This window comes from Callithrix jacchus, chromosome 1 (genome assembly GCF_049354715.1).
Source record: "Callithrix jacchus isolate 240 chromosome 1, calJac240_pri, whole genome shotgun sequence".
Classification (NCBI taxonomy): domain Eukaryota; kingdom Metazoa; phylum Chordata; class Mammalia; order Primates; family Cebidae; genus Callithrix; species Callithrix jacchus.
The window spans coordinates 49,532,186-49,541,212 of NC_133502.1; positions in this window are offsets into that span (position 1 = coordinate 49,532,186).

The following is a 9,027-nucleotide window of genomic DNA, read 5'->3' on the forward strand; positions in this document are numbered from 1 at the left end:
TTCATGAGCTCATTGGGTGGGTGATGACAAGGGTTGCTAGGGAAAAGGGCTGACTAGTGCCCACAAAATGGTTCATCCTTAATTATTACTTATTAAAATCCCCTTCTGCGGAGATCATCCATTGGTGGGAATTTTACATGGGACACATGCATCTTCACATTATTTACGCATTCAGAAAGGACTATCCATACGTTTCTTCTTCATTTTTCCTTGGTACTGATTTTCCAATTATGTACCTTCCTTGAACATCCATCCAAACCACTGGCCATAGCCCATAATTGGTTTAGAATCACATGTCTATCCATTTCTTCTTCCAGGCAAAGCAAACAACCAGCTGCATTTCCTGAATTTCTGTCCATGGGGGAGGATTTCCATTTACAGTTAACATAAATTACTTGTGCCTTTAAGGCTATCTCAGGCCCAACATATATACCACGTCCACTTGACAACAGAGTTCTGCTGTGCATGCCCAACTTTACAGCTTGGTGGATCAGACGAGATCCAGCTCAGGATGGGCAGCTCAGGTTGTATGGTAACTCACTCAGTAGCCCATAGTTAAGTGTTCAGTTTCCACTAAAGCCCAGTAGCACATCAAGAGTTGTTTCTCAAAAGAAAATTCATTATCTATTAGCAGGATTTTGCTAAAAAGTCCTAAGAGCCTATGTTGTGATTTGCCAATAAAGGCTTGTCAAAGGCTCCAACTGCCTTTGGATTTGCTGGATCCTGTGGTTCAAATGACACAGCAACTTTCACAGCAGACTAGACTCACTGCAGAGCTTTCTCTTTTTCTGGGCTGCAACTCAAAACTAGCAGTTTTGGTGATTACTCAGCAAACTGGATGTAGTAACACCCCCAAATGAGGAATATGTTGCCTCCAAATTCCAAAGAAAACAACTAGACATTGCACTTTTTTCTTTTCTTGGTTACAAGAGGAGCCAGTTGTAACTATCATTCACCTTGAACAGGATATATCATCATACCCCACACCATTGCACCCTTAGAAATTTCACTGAGGCAGAAGCCTCCTGAATTTTAGTCAGACTTTTCCCCACCCTCCAGTATTCAAATAGCTTACCAATAAGTGTAGAATAATTGCTACATTTTGCTCACTAGGGCCAATCAACATAGTATCATTAAAGCATTGGACCAGTGTGGTATAATGTGGAAGAAAAGGTGATTAAGATCCCTATGAATTACATTGTGGCATAGGGCTTAAGGGGTGATATACCTGTGAGGTATATCCCCCTTGCAGCTGCAATTGGAATCACCACCTAATTAAGCTTTCCATAATCCACTGTCATTCTTCAAAGTCCATCTGTCTTTTGCACAGACCAAATACTCTAGTTTGGATGGAGATGTAGGAATCACCCCTCCTTCATCCTTCAAGTTTTTGATGGTGGCCTTAAATTCAGCATCCTTCCAAGAATGAGATATTTCTTTGATTTACTATTTTCCTAGTTAGAGGTAGATTTAGTGGCTTCCATTTGGCCTTTACCACCATAATGGCCCTTACTCTGCAGGTCCAGGAAGCAATGCGGGAATTTTCCCAGCTGCTGAATATTTCTATTCCAATTATGCATCCCAGAAATGGGAAAATAACTACAGGATGGATTCAGAAACACACTGGGCTGGCTGTAAGATGAACCTCAGCTAAAACTCAGCTGATCACTTGAACTCCATAGCCCATATGCTCAGTGGTTGGGCATAGTAATGTTTTGGATATGCAATAGTAAATGGAAAAATTTCTGCTCAGTGAACCCATATAAATTAGTGCTGAAATTAGTGTAAGTTTGGAGTTGATGTTCAATCGTCCCCAAAAGTTCTAATTATTTTCTTCTCCCCAGTACAAAGTTACCCTCATAAAAGCCCATAGGCTCCTATGAGAAAATCTGAGAGAAAGATTAGCAGTATAAATTTTCTGTAGTGTATCAGGGTCCTTCTTCAAGAGAACCCAACTTTCCCTTCGTTCAAGGAGTCTGGGTCTGAAAATTCATCTAAAAATTGGCTCATGTCTGGGAATTGATTGAGGGACCATGACTCAGTTTTTATGATTCAGGCTAAAATTTTGTTCACCTGACCTAAAATTTTTCTGCTTCTATAGATTGAGTGAAAATGTAGTAGGCTCTTTCACTTCTAGGAGCCCCATAATCAATTTAGCAAAAACATAGGGCTGTGTGAGTTAGATTATTCTGAAGTTGCTTTGACTGTGCTGTCTATTATAGTAGCCACATCCATCTTGTTTTTGGAAGTTGAGTGGCATCATTTGGTTCCTGCTACCCCATGATTCAATTACTCCCATTGCAATTAGGTTTTCTAATTCAGTGTCTGCAGATCCCAGTGTGAGATTATTAGACCTACAGAAATCTACAGTGATCACAGAACTTTTCAAAGGTGCTGGGGCTTACCCAGTGTGTGTGAATATGAGTTAAATGACAATGCACTCTAAGATTTGAATCTTCCTAAGCCTTTGAATACCTTTCTCTATATTGAACCAAGGCATTTCAAGAATTTCCAATTTTCTCACTGTGGGCTACCTTTTGATCTGTATTTGGCCCACCAAAGAAACAGATTGTGAGAGTCATTTCTAGCTTTTGGATATGCAATAGTAAATGGAAAAATTTCTGCTCAGTGAACCCATATAAATAAGTTAAGCCCGATCTAACTTTATTTTCCTTCCACCATTTTTCCACACCCTTAGTATCCATTTACACACACATTCCCCACATTTGTCTGTGTAAATTATAAAACTTAAATAGTTTCTTTGTTGCATAGCATACCTTTACATGGGTCATGCTTTGTACTTCACCTTTAAGGGCCTGCTGGGACTTTAAGTCTAGTAGTAGGTCTAGAAGCAAAGAGTGGTGATAGGGGCATGTCATGAGGAAAATTGGAATTGTCTTGCATTGCAATTGCCTGGGGATGGAGTGAGGTTGACATCACAGAGAAACATAATTTTAAGTATGAATTCTCTGAAAAGGTTCTGAGTTTTCTGGAATTGTTTCTCCAATCTGATAAGACATGAAAGAAAGAGGAAGTGGGGAGCGGGGAGGAAGAAAGTGGGAGAGGGAGATAAATTAACCCATTACACAAGTCTAGAAGTCCCGTGACTTGCCATCTGCAAGCTGAAGATGCATGAAAGCCATTGAAATGATTCAGTCTAACTCAGAAGACTTGACAACCAGGAGACCTTACTATATAAAGTCCAGTCTGAAGGCAGAAGGTGATGGTCCCAGCTTATGCAGCTGGACAAAACAAGGAGCAAATTATTTCTTCTTCTGCCTTTGTTCTATTCAGGCTCTCAGTGGATTGGATAATGTCCACCCACTCTGGGAAGGGCAATCAACCTTACTGAGTCCACTAATCTCATTTAAAAACACCCTGATGGACACAATGGGAGGTTTAGCCAAATCTCTGATCTAGTCAGGTTGACACAAAATTATAATCGAGCTATGTGACCCCAGTCTAGCCAATGGAATGTGAGGATGAGGAAGATTACCTCGGCACCTTGGAAATTTTTTATTTTCTGATAAAACAGGAAAAGTGCATAGAGGAAAAAGTCTTTTAAAAAAAATTGCAACTGCTACCCTTGTGTAGAGAGGTGAGAGTGGATATAATGCTATAAGTTGCAGCAACTCTTTAGCAAATATCAATAAGGACATTACCCACACACTCACATATCTATCGGAAGGATGGAAATACCTTGGGAAATCAATGGGTTTTTTTTTTAATTGCAGAATAAATAACTTGGCCACCAACTTTGGAAATTAAGCAAACAGTAAATGTTCTTATGACTTAAGCCAATTTTAACTATGGAGTCCCATATGTATACCCAAATGCTCCAGATAAAGCATGTAATAATAATATTTTTCTATTATTCAAAAAATTAAGGATTGGGTTTGTTTTTGTTTTTTATTTAGTTTTGTTTTTGGCCCTAATAAAAAACATCTGGAAAACAACTTGTCAAAAATGTAGTGCTGGGAGAAAAAGAACATAAAAAAACAAATATTATGAAATCTGTCTTAAGATAATTAAAAATCATTACAAGTTACACATTTAACAATAAATATTCATGAAGTATCTATTTTGAGCCAAGCTATTCTATATTTACTGGACACTGAGTATTGAACAAAGAGCAACAAAAACCCTGTTAAAAATATATTTTTGTAACAGCTTAGTAGTAACATGCACTTACATATTACTACTACATTACTACTATATTACTACTACATTATAGTGGTATTTTGTAACAGTTTAGGTAATAATGTATACTATATAAAAATTTAAATATTTAAGAATTTATGTATCTAAATAAGTAAGTTATATTAATATTTTAAAGAAACAGTAATGAAATCAAGTTCCTTTGCAAACTAAAAGTTGGTAAAAAAAAAACTCTGAAATACCTAAGTCTTATATATTTGGGTAATTTAAATGATATTATAGCTGTGAACACAGTGAACCTCATTTCTTTATTAGTCTAGCAGCAAAAATTTGATAGAATGCTAATGCCATTTCATATTTTGTTTCATTATGGAATTTAACGTTTGAACACACATTGTCAACATGATGCATATCTGTAAATATAGAATACAACCAAACACTTATGCTATGAATAATGATAGCACTGAATTATGTTATTCAAAATCATTTATTCAAACCAGCACAGAACATATGCTGTAGAACATACCAATAAACACATTGTTGATATATTAAAAGTTCTAAGAAAAATAAACATAGTAATAAAAATTGACATAAAAACATTAAGCTTTGTAGCAAAAGAATGAATTAGACTGTGGCCATTAATCCTTTCATTGATGATTAAATATGAGAATATTAGCTTATTATTAGTAGTATTCACTTTGGTAATTAATATCAATTTTCTAATGTCATTAACTATAGTGCCAAAATAGATTAAATTTTTAACTCTTCAGAAGACATCACTTACGACATGCATAATACCAAAAATGAGGATAACAAAAAGGGATGTGAAACAATACATCTATCTTATTATTGTTCTGTATTGATTTTTATGAACAACTATGAGAAAACACATTTAGCTTATTAACTTTTCTATAAGAGTAACTGACGATTTCTCTTTTGGAATGAGAGTAAAGTTTCTCCAACCCAAGGAAGAGTATAGTAACTACATTTCTCTCACTGATTCTCTAAGCTGAATATACTGGTATTTTACTGTGAGGAGAAAAGTATCTACTGTCAAGGCATCTAACCAGCGCTACAGACCTACTGCATATCTTGGATGAAAGCAGGACAGGATCATCATGGCCCATTGCTGAATACAGCTACACGTAATTTTTTTTTTTTTGAGACAGAATTACACTCTTTTGCTCAGACTAGAGTGAAATGGTGCAATCTCAGCTCATTGCAACCTCTGCTTTCAAGGTTCAAGTGATTCTCCTGCCTCAGCCTCCCCAGTAGCTGGGATTACAGGTGCCCACCACCATGCCTGGCTAATTGTTGTACTTTTAATAGAGACGGGGTTTCACCATATTGATCAGGCTAGTCTCGAACACCTGACCTTAGGTGAGCTGCCCATTTCAGCATCTCAAAGTGCTGGGATTACAAGAGTGAGCCACCAAGCTCTGCCAGCTATGTTTAATTCTTAAATGTACTTTCATGCTTTCTTCTTTGAATGGTGCTCCTTTTGCTAAGAATGTCATTCTCCCTTCCACATTGCCAGAGGTGTTTGAAACATAGTAACACCATCTTGACTAGGAACTAGGTACACTGAGGCTAAAAGCTACTGGGCTGCATTCCCAGATGGTTAGGCATTCTAAGTCACAGGATGAGATAGGATATCAGCACAAGATACAGGTTATAAAGGCCTTGCTGATAAAACAGGCAGCAGTCAAAAGCCAGTCAAAACCAACCAAAACCAAGATGTGCATGAGAGGGACCTCTGGTCGTCTTCACTGCTACACTCCCAGTAGTGCCATGACAGTTAACAAATGCCATGCCAACATCAGGAAGTTATCCTATATGGTCTAAAAAGGTGGGAGGGGGCATGAATAATCTACCCCTCATTTAGCATGTCATCCAGAAATAACCATAAAAATTGGCAAAGAGCAGCCCCAAGGGCTGTGAAGTAGCCACTCTTTTATTATTCTACTTTCCTAAGCTTGCTTTCGCTTTATGAACTCACCCTGAATTCTTTCTTGTGTGAGACCGGAAAACCCTCTCTTGGAGTCTGGATCAAGACTCCTTTCCTATAACACCATGAGATCATCACTTTTTGTCTTTCTAGACCCAGGTGACAAATCATTTCTGTGAGGCTTTCACTAATTTTTAGCCATATTAACTGTCCCCTGTACTATGCTTCCACAGCCCTTTGCTCAACCTTCTGTCAATACTGTATCTATTACATTTATCTTCCAGACATACTCTTCTATGCTCTGCAAGGTAATATATTCTTTATCGAATTTAAACCTATGAATCTCCCAGTTCTCTACAAAACATGAATATCCAACAACTCCTAGCTAAGAGAGGTTAGAGCAGGTAAAGTTCCAAAAGTTGCAGCAACTGTCTCGAAAATGTCAGTGAGGACTTTACCCACATCCTCATGTAGCTACTGGAAGGAGTGGAACATCTTGGGAAATCAATGGTTTTTCTAAGTCACACTCTACTTCCCAGAAGCTGATCTGACAAGTATTTCAGAGAAATTAGATGTCAGATAAGAGTGCTCTAAATTTCCTGCTAACAGATAAAACAACCAGTCTACAACCATCTCCATGCACTTTTTCCTGCCTTTTGTAAAACTAAAGCCCTGTCCTTTGACTTTTATAAGACCAATCTGTACCTGCAATCCATTCTCTCATCCCTCTCATGAACTCTATACTATTGCTTCATTATTTTTCCACTTTGGGAATTCAACTTTGCCTCTAACTTGAAGATTCTTATCATCATTTACACGTGCACTATTCCAGACAAATTTGTTCCAGTCAATACAATTACATAACCAATGTATATACTTTTGTGCTCATATTATTTTACCACTAATAAATATTATTCTTTAACATTACTCTACTTTATAGAAAGATCCTACATTGGAGACATGAGATTCCATGACAATGAGTCCACATCCTCCTATTCTGTTAATGGTATTCTTTGAAAACAAATTATTGATTGATTACCTTATTTGGAAGTTTGTACTTCTGTATGTAGCCTTTAAATACTGGTAATACCAAGAGTTTCTTTCTAGACAGTCTTCTCAATCTGTATTCTTCCTCTGGTAATTTCTTCCATGCTCTCTGGGCTATTTATCAAGTTGCTTTACAACTAATCTATAAGATAATCACCTTCTTGACATTTCTGTTACTGGAAAAAGGTCCCGATCCAGTCCTCAGACAGGGTTCTTGGATCTCGTGCAAGAAAGAATTCAGGGAGATTCTGTAGTGCAAAGTAAAAGCAAGTTTATTAAGAAAGTAGTGAAAGGACAGTTACTCCTTAGATAGAGTAGGATGTTCCTGAAAATAAGAGGAGGAACATGTCCACCCTAGGTATAATGCTTGTGTGTGTGTATATATATATATATTTTTTTTAATATTTTTTATATATTTTTAGCCATTTTATATATTATTTTTAGCCATATTTTTATCATATATATGACAAAAATAGATCTTGGGGGAGATGTGCTCTGCTACAAGGATTTGTGATATAGTATTTGTAAGGTCTTTTAGGCTGGCTGATGGTGCCATGGATGCCAGGTTAACCTCTGTGACCTGCACAGAGACTCCAGATGAGTTCCTGGAAATCTAAAGTAACTGGAAGACCATGAAAAGAGAAAGAAATGATCAATCCCTATGGCAGCTACTTAACTTTAAGACATTCTCTATTGTTCCTTATTCCTGACCTAATTGAAAAGGCCATTGGACTTTGTATCCGACGTTGGTCAACCTCATGGCTCCATACCCTACGAGCCCCACTCAGCTTGCAAGCCTATGACCCCCACTCCCAGTTTACAAAAAAAAACCTAAATTGTAACATTTTATTGCTCATCCCAAACCTCTAAAACCAATTCCTATCCCATCGCCTTTCACTGATGCCCTTTACAGCATCAGCAAGCCTGCACCCAGGTGAATAAACAGCCATGTTGCTCGCACAAAGCCTGGTTGGGAGGGGACTCTTCATTCAGAGTGTGCATTTTAACAGTACTAATTTTCTTAATCATTGTATTTTTTAAGAATTGATATTATTATCTTTAAAGCAAAATTAAAAATGCCTTTGTTCTACAGTTATGGGGATATCTGGACACTCCCAAGTCTGGGTCTGCTTTAGTAAACGTTATTAATTTATTCCCTTAACCATAAACATCTAGAGGCTACAAATTCCGAATTTTTCTAATGATCCCAGCAAGTCTCAGCCTCATTTCCCTAATCCTCACTCATAATGAAGACCCTCTAGGTTTAAACGCCTTTGACATTTCCACTTGCATGCTTCAAAGGTACCACAAATTCGACAACTCCAAAAAGTACCTAACAATCTCCCTTTTCCTTGTCACTTTCCCAAACATGGTTTTATTCTAATTATTTGTATCCCAATGAACAGAACCATTGTCCTTCCAGGTTCACATGAGTCAGAAATTTTCATGTTAACTGATTTCCCCCCTCTCAGCACCTTCCTCTTCCAATCTATCACCAGATCTTGTTGTTTTTACATAATAAATATCTCTTGATTCCATTCACTTCCCTTCCCCTCACTGATATCCAGTGTTTTAATCTAATTTTTTTTTTTTTTTTGAGATGCAGTCTTGCCCTGTCACCAGGCTGGAGTGCGATGGCCTGATCTTGGCTCACTCTAACCTCTGTCTCCTGGGTTCAAGCAATTCTCCTGCCTCAGCCTCCCAAGTAGCTGGGATTAAAAAGTGCCCACCATCGCGCCTAGCTAATTTTTGTATTTTTAGTAGAGACTGGGTTTCATCATATTGGCCAGGATGATCTCGATCTCCTGACCTTGTGATCTGCCCACCTTGGAATCCCAAAGTGCTGGGATTGCAGATATGAGCCTTGGCGCCTG